The following is a 13,289-nucleotide window of genomic DNA, read 5'->3' as shown; positions in this document are numbered from 1 at the left end:
ATCTGCTCCAATGTGGGGTGTTCTTCAGAGGCCCACAGGTACTCAAACTCTCAGAGCCACATGTCCTCTTTCGTGGACAAATAACTCAAAGGGTATGCATAGATTTGGGAGCCCTAGGGGTGGGGCTTTCGTTAAGGTCTATTTAATGCCATCAAAATTTCCCCCGAATTCCAGAGTCCATTCTAGCAGTTCTTCAGGACCTTTGGTTGCTACATGTAATGGTTTTGTAATTAAAGCAAAATTTGGAATGCAAAGGTGACAGTATCCAGCCATTCCCAGAAATTCCCTTAGTTCTCTTTTAGATTGCAGGGAATACAGGGGAAGTATAGGGGTTGTCTATAAATGGCTTCTTTTCTGTAATTTCCCAGTTTTTGTGATCCCTGGGAAATCTCAAATCTGAGATAAATTACAGTCTGTTTTGCAATTTGTACTTTCTTTTCTGACAATACCCGACAGTTCATGAGAAATTTAGGAGACTAACAGTCTTTTCTTTATGTATTTCAGCAGTATCTACCCCCAGTAACATATCATCAGCATACTGCAGGAGGGTTATTTGACTTTCCTTACCCAGCCACTGATCCAGGTCCTTAGTCAGGATTGCTCTAAAAATGGTCAGGCTGGTTTTGAATCCTTGTGGGTTCAATACAATCTGGTAGAGCTGAGTCTACTTCCCAGTCAATGGGTCCTCTCATTCAAAGGCAAAAATCTTTTGACTGCTTTTGTCCAAAGGTGTGCAAAAGAAAGCATCTTTTAGGTCTAAAACAGAGAAATATACATTTGATTTTTTAATAGTGGTTAACAATGTATATGGATTAGGGCCCAGTAGGTTCATGTCCTCTACTAATTGATTTACTGCTCTCAAGTCTTGAACCGGTCTATATCTTCATTATGCAGCTTTTTACTGGAAGGATGGGAATATTATGTTTGGACTGACAATGTCTCAGATGTCCATATTTAAGGAATTTATTCACTATTGGCTCCAAAGCTCTTCTGGCTTCCCTACTGATAGGGTGTTGTTTCCTTCTGACTGGCCAAACTCCTGATTTTAATTCAATTCTTACCAGTTCAATATTTCTCGCTTTTCCCAATTTTTCAGTGGCCCATACAAACAGTAGTACCTTGTCATGGTTTAAACCCAACCACAAACCTCGTTCACTCACTCCCCCCACTTCTTGCCCTCCCCGTGCTCCTGGAGGGACGGAGAGGAGAATTGAAAAGAATGCAACTCCCACAGGTTGAGATAAGAACAGTTTAGTAACTAAGATATAAAACAAATCACTACTGCTACCACCAATAATAATAATGATAAAGGAAATAACAAGGGAAGAGAATACAACACCTCAACACCAGCCAACCAATAACTCGCCCCACTCCCCCCAGCCGAGCACCGACCGATACCTCGTCCAACCCTGCAATCCCCCAGCCCTTCCAGGGTAACTCCCCGTTACATCCTGGGCATGATATGCTCTGGTATGGAATACCTCTTTGGTCAGTTTGGGTCAGGTGTCCTGTCTCTGCTTTCTCCTGGCCTCCCCTCCTCCCTGGCAGAGCAGGAGGCTCAGAAAGTCCTTGGCCAGACCAAACATCTGAGCAGCAACTGAAAACATCAGCGTTATCAACACTGTTCCCAGGCCAAAAAATGAAAACATGGCACTGCACTAGCTACTAAGGAGAAAAATGACTGCTACTGCTGAACCCAGGACAGTATCCACCCTTTATTCCATACCATTCACGTCATGCTCAGATCCCACATTTTCAATATACCATCACTCTTATCTCAGTGCACTCTTATTTTAGTGCATGGACCAGTCCCTGTAAAGCTGCTGAGTCCATCTGGTCCATGATGTCAGGCTCCATCTCTTGTAACAGTCTCTCAGAGCAGGAGAGGCTGTGTGCAGTGTTCACACTCGTGAATAACCTGGGCAATAGTGTCCAATGGTAAGTCCACCCCACGTTGCATCTCTGCCCTGATGGCCTGAAGTGTCATGGGACCACCAGGCTCAGAATAATTCACATTCCTCTTCAGCAGTTTCTGCAGCTTGTTGCTGGGGACTCCATAGAGCTGCCTTCCACCTCCTATGCTTTCAAAGACCTGGAGGGGCCCAGTGAACCAGATACTCTCATATTGTCCCCCACACACTGCCACTCATGACTGTCCAGCCTTGGGGAAAATCTCCTGGTCCTCCTGTATCGTTGTCTAACCCCAGACAAGATGCAAACCTGACTCTGCTTAACTTCTGAGATCAGACAAAATGGTCGTGGGTAGAACACACTGTGTGTGTGTGCCAACATGCTGATCCCCATCACAATCAGCAGGCAGGTCCCAAGGGTACCCACAGGCCATTCAAACCCTTCAGAACTCTCAAATGATGCTGCTGTACTTGTCCCTGGGGCTGGTGCAGCTGCTGTGCTTGCCGGCTCTCCCACCACCAGCTTCTCTCTTCCTGGGTGCAGCTCTTCCTCCTCTGCCCTGCTGGGAAATGCTGCGTGGGCTCCTGCATCCTCCTGGGGCTCGGCGGGCGGCTTCCGGGGGACGCTCTCATCCGCCGCGGGGCTGGGCTCGGCCGCGGGGCTCGGCTCCTCCGCCGCCTCCTCCCGCTGCTCGGCAGCCGCCTTCCTCCCGGCCTCGGGCCCCGCTCCCGCCGCCGCCTGGTCCCCGGGGCCGCTCTCCCGGGCCGCTTCGGCCGCCGCCGGCTCCCGGGGCCGCTCCCCCTCGGCTCCCCGCAGCCTCACAAAGACGGAGGCGAGGACAAGGGCCAGGACGGTGAAGAGCAGCCAGGTACAAGTCCACGGCCACGTCCATCCCGCGCTGCTGCCGGAGCCTGTCCGTATTACAAGTCATGGCCATAAAGTACAGTTGTTGGAAAGGAGCAAAATTTTGTATTGTATAAAATAGTAGAAATGATTATGTTTAAGAAATTTATAAATCATTAGTGAGATTTTATATATATATATATTAGAAAATGTTATAACTTTGTAGTTTTGTATCATGGCCGTTTTGTAATCTGTGTCCATAACCATATATGGTGAAGGGAGTAGGGGTGGATTTAGAAAAGTATGTACTGGAGACTATACCCAAGTAGAACCTATGCATAAGGTAGCCAAAAGAGCATACCAGAAGCAGTCAAAGGAAGATAAGAAAATGCTAGCGTCCACACAAGGATTGGAATATACTCAAGTAAGGGAAAGGTGAAGAGGACAACGTGAGGAAGACTTCTTAACTTCATCTGAGGAAGACTCTTACTTCATCGGAACGACCACCAGAGGGGGCTGCGCAAGCGCAGAAGAGGCTGATGTCGCAATAGATTGATGTAGTAATCCTTAATGCATATGTATTAGTTAAATGTTGTAATCCATGTTGAATATGTATTAACTGTGAAACTTTTAGGATATAAATTGCAGACACGATGTGACGAGGTCGGAACCAGATTTGGGTGCGTACCCCTGGTTTCCCAGCGCTGCAATAAAGCACCTCATATAACCATTCCGGTGGTTATGTGTTTGTTCCTACGCTAACACAGTGAAACAAGAACCTTAGCCCAAGCCTCACACTTGATTAACACAGCAAATGCCGGCTCTAAGTAATGTACGGCATTCTGAAACTGTGAGATCAAGAGGAACAACTTTGAGAGCCAATAAATCAGCATTGTGATGACTATTAATCCAATCATCTCTGTCGTTATCTCAACCCTTCGCGCCCCATGTTGGGCGCCAAAAAAGAACTGTCGTGGTTTAAACCCAACCACAAACCTCGTTCACTCACTCCCCCCACTTCTTGCCCTCCCCGTGCTCCTGGAGGGACGGAGAGGAGAATTGAAAAGAATGCAACTCCCACAGGTTGAGATAAGAACAGTTTAGTAACTAAGATATAAAACAAATCACTACTGCTACCACCAATAATAATAATGATAAAGGAAATAACAAGGGAAGAGAATACAACACCTCAACACCAGCCCACCAATAACTCGCCCCACGCTCCCCAGCCGAGCACTGACCGATACCTCGTCCAACCCTGCAATCCCCCAGCCCTTCCAGGGTAACTCCCCGTTACATCCTGGGCATGACGTGCTCTGGTATGGAATACCTCTTTGGTCAGTTTGGGTCAGGTGTCCTGTCTCTGCTTTCTCCTGGCCTCCCCTCCTCCCTGGCAGAGCAGGAGGCTCAGAAAGTCCTTGGCCAGACCAAACATCTGAGCAGCAACTGAAAACATCAGCGTTATCAACACTGTTCCCAGGCCAAAAAATGAAAACATAGCACTGCACTAGCTACTAAGAAGGAGAAAAATGACTGCTACTGCTGAACCCAGGACATACCTGCATTCCTAATTTCTTCTGGAACAATTTCAAACTTCTCTGTTTTCTGTTTCTGTCTGTAATAAATGCATTTGAGGTTGCCAAGCATTAGCTTTAGAGAAATTAACTTTCAGTTGGAATTTTCAGGTTTCAAAGTTAATTTGTGCTCCTAATTTATGTGATAAATAACATCCTAAAAGAATCATTGGGCACTCTGGTAAGTACAAAAAATCATACATCACTGTCTTTTCTCCAATTTTATATATCAATGGTTTTAAGAATGGTTTAACCTCTTGCTTTACCACAGACATATTTAATAAATTTATTCAAGAGTCCTTTACAAGTATTTATAACAGAATATTTTGCTCCTGTATCTACTAAAAACTTAAGAGTTTCATTCCCCAATTTTACTGGAACCAGGGGCTCAGGTGGGAAGACCTCTTTTTCTGCCCTAGGTTCCCATCATTCATATTCAGTTCCCATCATAAGTAAATCAGCTTCGGGAGGTAATTCCTGAGGCTTGCTAATTCCTTTATTTTTTGGACACTCATTTGTCCAGTGTCCTTGCTCTTTGCAAATGGCACATTGATTGATTCCTTGGGATCTTATCATATTTCCACTTCTGCTATTCCACTGCCTCTTCTTCCTCTCCCCCTAGGAAATCCTTTACCTCAAGCTGACACATGGGCTTGGGCAAATGCAGCTGCCAAGATTACAGCTTTTTGTTTTCTGTCTTTTAACTTCTCTTTTTCTATCACCTTTTTCTCTTCTTTTTCTCAGTTGTTAAAAATTTTATTTTCAATGTCAATCAATTGTGATATGGTGACAAGTATCTCCTCCTGGGCCTACAGCCTAGCAAAGACAACCTTTTACAGGGTTTTGTTGCTCTCAGGTTCTCCCTACTGTATAGGACTAAAATGATAGCTTACTCTCTCTTTCCCATTATGACTATTCCCAGTGTGTGGAGCTACTAACATTTGTACACCTTCACTCAATTTCAAACACCTTTTTTCAGTGCTACACGCTGAACAACAGCAAGAGTCTGTATCCCTGTCATCACCTTCATCATTACATTAGAAACAGACCTTTACATTTTCTTTGAGTTTCACAATAATTTTTTACAGTAAAGAACAAATCAGCATAGGCTACTTCATCCCATTTGTCTTGATGTTGACAAAACAACATTAATTACAAAATAGTGTTATGCCTTACTGACCCTTTCTCAGGCCATTTTTTTACCCATCTTCCAACTTATATGTAAATAATGGCCACCATTTACTACAATATTAACAATTGCATTAAGCTGTCCCCTTGTTAACGCATCTCCTCCAAATCTTCCCCAGTGTTTTACAAGACACCCAAGAGGAGAATAAGAATTCATTTTAGATGGCTGAGTTCCCATATTTTTACCCTCAAACAGCATTTTGATGCACAACTCCAGCTGTCACTGTCAAACGCACATGAATTTTATCTACTTTATCAACTGTTCTCCAAAAAGCAGATTTGTACCTGGTGTGCAGTAACCCGATTCCACATGCTCAGGAGAGATGCTGTGTTTATTCAGGCCTGGGTGATCAGTGGTCTGTTCACAAATCAAGCGCACCAAAAGCAAGTTTCAGTTCTCTTTTACAGTCAAAACTCACACCCGCTACATACAGAGTCAGGCCCTCTCAGGAGACACTTGAGCTTTGCTCTCCCCTTCTGTCTTTTCTCCAGCACAGGCACTGCTTGCAGGTGCTCCCAGGTTTCAGGACATATCTCCCACATAGGGACCACAGTAAGACTGCTCGGCACATGGATTTGTTAAAAAAAAAAAAAAAAAAAGAAAAAATCCTGTATCACCGAATCATAGAATGATCCTGTATCACAGGATCATAGAATGGTTACAGTTGGAAAGGACCTTAAAGATCATCTACTGTCAATCCGCTGCCCCTCTGTGTTATGCTGGGGTGTATCACCAGTTTTGGGATGGTGATTGTTCATGTAAAGGTTTGCTAGGGTTTTTTAATATTGCGTTGGCAGCCCTGCAGAGAAGAGAAATGACCAACATGGTGTGGAGAAAACCAGTAAGTGTTTGCCCCACCCTACCTTGTCCTCATGTTTGCACTGATTCCATAACAAGACAGGAGGTATTCTAAGAAAACCGCAGTGAAAACAGAGGTGGAAGTGCTAATTTCACCCAAGAAACTGACATTCTAGAGTTGGTAAAATACCTGTAGTTTTGTTTTATCCATGGGAGGATTTATTTCTGGTTTTAAAAACTCCAAAATGACATCTGAACAGTTTGTTTCTCATTCCATATTTCTAAATAGATGGAAGTTTAGAATGAGTCACTGACTGAAAATAAAAACAAGCCTCTTATCTTTCTGTATCCTTAAATAGAAAGTGGGATGGACTGCATTAACCAAGCCTTGTTTGGAAGTCCTATGTAGTTTGGGTGTACTGGATGGGGAGACCTGATAAAGCTCTCCCTTCTTGAAAAATTTTCCCTTCCTCAGGAGTTCTTCAGCAAGAAACAGAAACTTTTGATAAGAAACTGTCACAGGGAATTTCTTTTCTGGGCTCTTACTTTCTTTGTGCACATGAATCAAATTGTGATTTGCCAAGTATTCCTCGAGACAGTTCCTAACCTTGTGGGTTCTTAGTGCACCATAGTAAACAACAAAGTATTATGGCCCCTAAATATTTTCTGCCTTTGTCTGTATTTCACCATGAATGTGCTCTGATCATGTATCTAAGTTTTGTCCCATTAGAGTTAGACTTTTATTTTTTGGTCCTATTGGTCATGGCCTGCTGTCAACAGCTGCTAGATTTCATAGAAATTACAAAGGATCAGAGAGCTTGCCAGAGTTTATATCATCTGCCCCACAACCTGCAAAGCACTGCGCTTGTATACCATCTGCCAATTCAGCTCAGGGGTCCTGTTGCAAGGATTTTCCTGTATTGTGGTTTATTACAGCAAGACTTCTAATTATTTAAGGAAACCAAGTATAAGCCCTGGTCATCTGTTCTTTTTTCTCCCTCTTCCCTCAATGCTGTGCCGTTGTCAACCACAGACACAAAGCATCAAGATTATACTAGCTTTGGGGAGAATACTTCCTCAGTTCTTATGACTCTTCTTCCATATGGTTATATGTAGCAGATGTTCAAGCACTTGGAACCATTCAGCTGCATGCAGCAACTTCTCTGTCATCAAGTGTCCAAAACCATGCTGCTGAGATCAGTCTACTAAAACTGCCAAGTGACACTCAGAAGTATGGCTTTCAAAAAATGCTTCCTGCGCTTGGCTTTACCAGCTGTCAGACTCACCTCATGCCTGGGAAGGCACATGAAGGACAGGGAGGTGATTTTAGACAGCCAGCATGACTTCACCGAGTCTCATCTGACCAACCTAGTGGCATTCTATGATGGAGTTACAACATCCGTGGACAAGGGAAAAGCTACCTATCTGAACTTCTGTTAGGCCTCTGATACGGTTTCCCACAACATCTCTCTCTCTAAATTGGAGAGATACGGCTGGACTGTTCAGTGGATGAGGAATTGGTTGGATGGTCACATCTAGAGGATAGTGGTCAACAGCTCAATGTCCAGATGGAGACTAATGTTCCTCAGAGGTCCATACGAGGACCAGGACTGTTTAATATCTTCATCAATGACATACTGGGGTGAAGCGCACCCTCACCAAATTTGCAGATGACACCAAGCTGAGTGGTGTGTTTTACACACCTGAGGGATGGAACACCATCCAGATGGACCTGGACAAGCTTGAGAAGTTGGCCCATGTAAGTCTCATGAGGATCAATAAGGCCAAGTGCAAGGTCTTGCGCTTGGGCTGGGGAAACACAAACAATATCAATGTATCAATATCAATCAAAACCCGATGCACCAATACAGGCTGAGGGATGAAGGGATTAAGAGCAGTCCTAAGGAGAGGGACTTGAGGGTACTCTTGGATGAAAAGCTGGACATGAGCTGTCAATGTGCACTCACAGCCCAGCAAGCCAACTGCACCCTGGGCTCCACCAAAGGAGCGTGGCCAGCAGGTTGGAAGAGGGAATCCTGCTTCTTCTTAAAGAATATAATATTGAAAATAATGGTTTATTCGGTTTAACATATTTGTAAATGATAACACAAAAATGCTATCTGTGTTCAGCAGCCTCACAGAGAAATAAAGCATAAACATGTAGGGGTTTAGGACATACACTATACATTAAGAGACAATATTTAAGTGTCCCTATGAACATATGCCAAACACTCGTTATCTAATAAAAAAACTTGTTACCAGTTTTTTGCTCCCCACCCCCCAAGCACAGCTTGATCACACATCAGTTTATCAGACACTGGGAATTACTGTGCAGAAGACAGTTGTGTTCAGCAATATTGTCAGTAGCCAGAATACTGAAAGGTCCTGGATTTTAAACACAAAGTGATTTATTTTTGCTAAGTATTCAGAAAATAATTTTTCAATGTCTGGGAAAATGCACTGGTGAACAAGGGAAGAGCCAGAGTGAGTAATGATGGGGTAGGATGCTAGCTGAAGGCATTGCTTGGGCTTAATGCCATACTTACCTGTACCTAGAGGTTGAAGCCAAATAATAGACAAATTCCAGATTTGCTAAAATCTGGAGCTATCTAAAACTCAATTGATTATTTCTGCTGGGAAAAAAAACAGGCTTAGGGTGTTTGCTTTTGATGTGAGCCACTATCAAACTTAAACTGCTAGTGCTTCTCATCAAGGAATGGGCTGTAAATATTTCACACCACCCAGCTGCTTATAACTTGAGCAAAAGTAAATGAAAACTTTTGGGGAGCTTTATTATTCACCTTGCTCAGCTATATTTTATTCACTGGTATGGAAAGTGGGTTTATTCAACCTACATATGCAATGTTTGGCAAGCACTAGCAGGCAGGAGTTAATGGGGTTTAGCTGCTGACAACCGTCCTGGCAGCTGTCAAGTTTCTTACTTGTAGGTCAGGTATTCTTACTCCCAGTTCAGGCTTTCTTACTGGTTCAGGATTCTGCTGTGCAGTATGGAGGACAATGCCCAACAGCAGGGCAATGTGAAACACTTCCAAAATAAAATTTGGAATAATAAAATTAATTAAGATAAATTAAAATTAAGATAAAGGGCAAAGGAATATTCTACATATCATATAGGTATTATATGTCATATATATCATACATATCATATATATATTATATAAGTATTTTTATATATGCATATGTGTGTGTTTATATATATAAAAAAATAAATCTGATTTTCAAAATAATTTAGCAAATTGCCTGACTGGAACCAACTGAGGGACATAAAGTAGTCAAGTAAAAAGCAATTTCAGGTAATCTCTGGATGAATCAATTCACTGTCTCAGTTAATGCAGCAGGTCATGAATGGGGGCAGCTGAAAAGCCAGAGCATATTAATTTCAGCTAATTCTATTATAGAAAAGGGAACAAGAGGCCTTAATCTCCAGCAGGACAGGAAGTGCAGCTGTGGGAACTGATTTGCCCCCATAAGTGCCTCCAGAAGTTTTTGGGGCACCCTGATGAAGCAGAGGAGCTCAGAACCAGTGTCAGCAGCTTTGTATCAAGTGTCTGTATGTCAGAGTAGAGGTCCTCTCACACAAGTCAGTCAGGAGCTGAGGATGATATAAAACTGAGATTAGTTAAGAATGGAAAAGGTCCGGAGCTATGTTAACCAAGCAGCTAGTGGCAGATGATTTCCATTTGGTGAACAGTTCTTAGTGTAGGTTGGAGTACTGACATGCTTGGACGAGTTTCTATGCCAAGAGGCACATAGTAAAAGACCTCAGCTTACACAGCCCCATGAAACCTCTCGCTTATTACCAAATGTATAGAAGACCTCCAGAGATGACGAGGCACAATGATTTACAGGTAAGTTTAGAAACACACGCATCAGAGAAAGAGGCAATACCAACTTCCGAAAGGACGTGGTGGAATGTTGTTTTCCTTAATTCAGATTTCAAGATAAGGCAAGGAATCAGAAGGATGTTTCGTAATTGTCAAGCCTGTTTGAAAACACAGAGCCATGCTGCATCATCTGTCTTGGGAAGACATAGAGACATGATAACACAATCTAACCATTTTGCAAAGTACAGAATGATCAGACCTCTGTGGACTTCATTGTCATCATGTCATTTCCCTCTTCCTCTCTCTTTCTGTATGTGCGTATATAGAAAAAGTATGCATATAAAAAAATGAAAATACCAATCTTCCAATTTCATACTAAAGCAAGAAAATCTCCTGCTTTGGGTGGGATATCCTGCAATTTCAATCTCTTTTTTTTTTTTTGTGAAATATCTTGTGCTGGCAAGCACGGCAGGCAGAACTCTTGACAGACCATGGTACTGGCATGTTTGGGGACTGACACCAACGAAATGGAAGGTTATGAGCTCGAGGGAAAAACCTTTATTGTAAAATAAATTAACCAGTGGATATTACAAACTGAAAAGATTCAAATGTACCAGGTCTGTGAACCCTTTACCCCTCATTCAGACAATGAGTCTCTGAATGCTTTTAAAACCTTCTCACCACTATCAGTGTATCAGCAGCTGGCTGCAAACCACAAGCTGCAAATCCAGGCACAAACCCCATGGAAGATGGAGGATCAAAGAATATTCAAAGAATAGGCATTCGGGCTCTGATCCAGCCATGTCCTACAACCATACTAGTGACCTTGAGAAAGGACAAGCCCCAAACAAGGTTTCCTAAACCATCAGTTTCTCCCAGATGGTCATTAATCCTCAGAAAATGTGTCCTGTGCCTCAGTTGTGAATGCCTATTAGCCCCATAATGGCAACACCTCTGCCACAGCGACAGGTTTGCTGTCCCTGCCCATGGCAGGGGGGCTGGAACTAGATGATCTTGAGGTCCTTTCCAACCCTAACTATTCTATGATTCTATGAAATGTATAGAAGACCCTGATACTTCTCAATCAAGGCATATGCTTCCCAAGAGGTACAGCAGACTGTAGCCTATCAGTCACAGTACTGGGAAAAAAAGATCCTTGTGGAATACAGATAGGTCAGATGACACTTCATACAGCTTTAGGAAATGCATTAGCTGTTAAAAACCTGCTGATCCTAAGACTGCAGAAACATTCCAGATCCCTGTATGCAATGCTCCATTGAAAGTTATAATACAGAGGAGGACTGCCAGCTTTAGTGACTTTTCTTGCAAAATACGCTTTCCCAGAACTTCCTTCAGCTGTTGCACATCATGTGACTTTCCAGGATTCCTGAAAATGGTGCCTATCACTGAACTGATCACAGCAGCAACAAGCAACCATGACTAAGTAGTTAACAATGTATTTTTGCTTCACTAACAGTGGGTGACCCAAGTCTTACCTCCTGCATCCATGATAACCATTGATCCTTCTAGCTGTGACGCACAGTAAAGGCACTGATAATTCACAACAGGGAGGGGATATTTTGACCCCCATTTTAGAGAGAAGGAGCTAAAGCAAAGAGGGAGCCCCCTCTCAGTTCATCCATGCTGGACAAATTTCTTTATTGCCTTCTCCATTTCATTCTTTTCTGGTGTTCTGGAAGCCTCTCTGAGAGAGATGCTGAGCTGATGCTCTGTGCTTGCATGGGCTGTCTGCAGCACAGTCCAGGAGCTGAAGTGCTGGGAAAGGTTGCAGGAGCTGTTTCAATCATGCCTTAAAATTACTTGTTCCAGATTTTTGTTTCTGTAAACAGCCTTAAAATTTTAATAACAAACTCCAAATTTGACAAGAGATAATTTTTCTCTAAAAGGTAGAGATAAGCTAAATATACACTGTTCCTATTTCTCCCACCATTATAGAAATCTTGATCAAAACACCAAGCAAGTTACTCCAGCAGGCTTGATCCCTAATTATTCTCTCATGCTTTCCTGACTTACTTTGAAGGTAGAATTAGAAGGTCCTAAACTCTGTGCTCAAGGACACAGCAACTTTCAGGATAATCTTGATATGTACAAGGGAAAGAAGGGTCAGGAATTCACCTGGCACCTGTTAATCCTTTGCCATTGCTATCTACCTCAGTTTAGCCCTTTTTTGTTTTAATCCCTAGATGATTCCAGCGCACCATTCTGAAGCATTGGTATGTTTATTTTACCTTGTAGCAATCTGGCAGCTGAAATCACTCAGCCCCATGCACCACATCACCATCCAACCGCTCAGACCCATAAACATGGCCTGTACAGCTTGCTTGGGATGTTTCCCTGTTTACATCTTATTTCAGCTTCGCCTTTGCTACCTACTCACAACTGGCCTTAATTAGCATTGCAGTTTCTATGTGTCTGTGCTTTTGCAAGTGAGGTGTGCCTACTATTTAAAAGGTATGGTCCCCCAGGCCTAAAGGCAGCATTGTGTGGACTACATGGGATGGTACTGTACAGGCAGAGCGATGGAGAGCAGCAGCTCTGCTGTGGAAGCCTGGGATCAAGGTCTCTTTTCACTGGGGGTGGCAGCTTGACATCTGGAAGTTGCCTTTTGTTGCCGTAGCACTTTCTGGCTTTCACAAAGCGCCAGAAAGAACCATGATGTCTGCAAAAGAAAAAGCATTATTTAAAAATGGCAGTAGTCAAAATGAAAGGGGGTAGCAGGTCTAGCAACCATAATTTTGGGAGCTGCACAGATGGATTTGAATAACAGAATAAAGATGATATCTGAAGATCTGTCTTCCTTCTCTCTCTTCATCCCATCCTTCCTCTCCCAGCTCCCCCAAGCCAGAGCAATCTGAGCATTCATACTAATTCATAAGCTGATTCAGCTCATTGCTTGGGAATTTTCCTTGCAGATGACAGAGGTCACCTTAAGTCAACTATCAGATTCACTCTGATAAAAGGCTGTTTGGAAACTGAATGGAGGCATTACCACTTTTCATGGTCTGGGAACTGGGTATTTGATTTCCTTTGTGGACTGCAACTTGTCTATTTACTTCTTTTTTTTTTGTTTGTTTTGGTTGTTTTTACTTTCTTTTAAAGTTCTGTGTA

This window comes from Lathamus discolor, chromosome 7 (genome assembly GCF_037157495.1).
Source record: "Lathamus discolor isolate bLatDis1 chromosome 7, bLatDis1.hap1, whole genome shotgun sequence".
Classification (NCBI taxonomy): domain Eukaryota; kingdom Metazoa; phylum Chordata; class Aves; order Psittaciformes; family Psittacidae; genus Lathamus; species Lathamus discolor.
The sequence above is the reverse complement of the archived record's forward strand: the minus strand, read 5'-3'. Positions refer to the sequence as shown.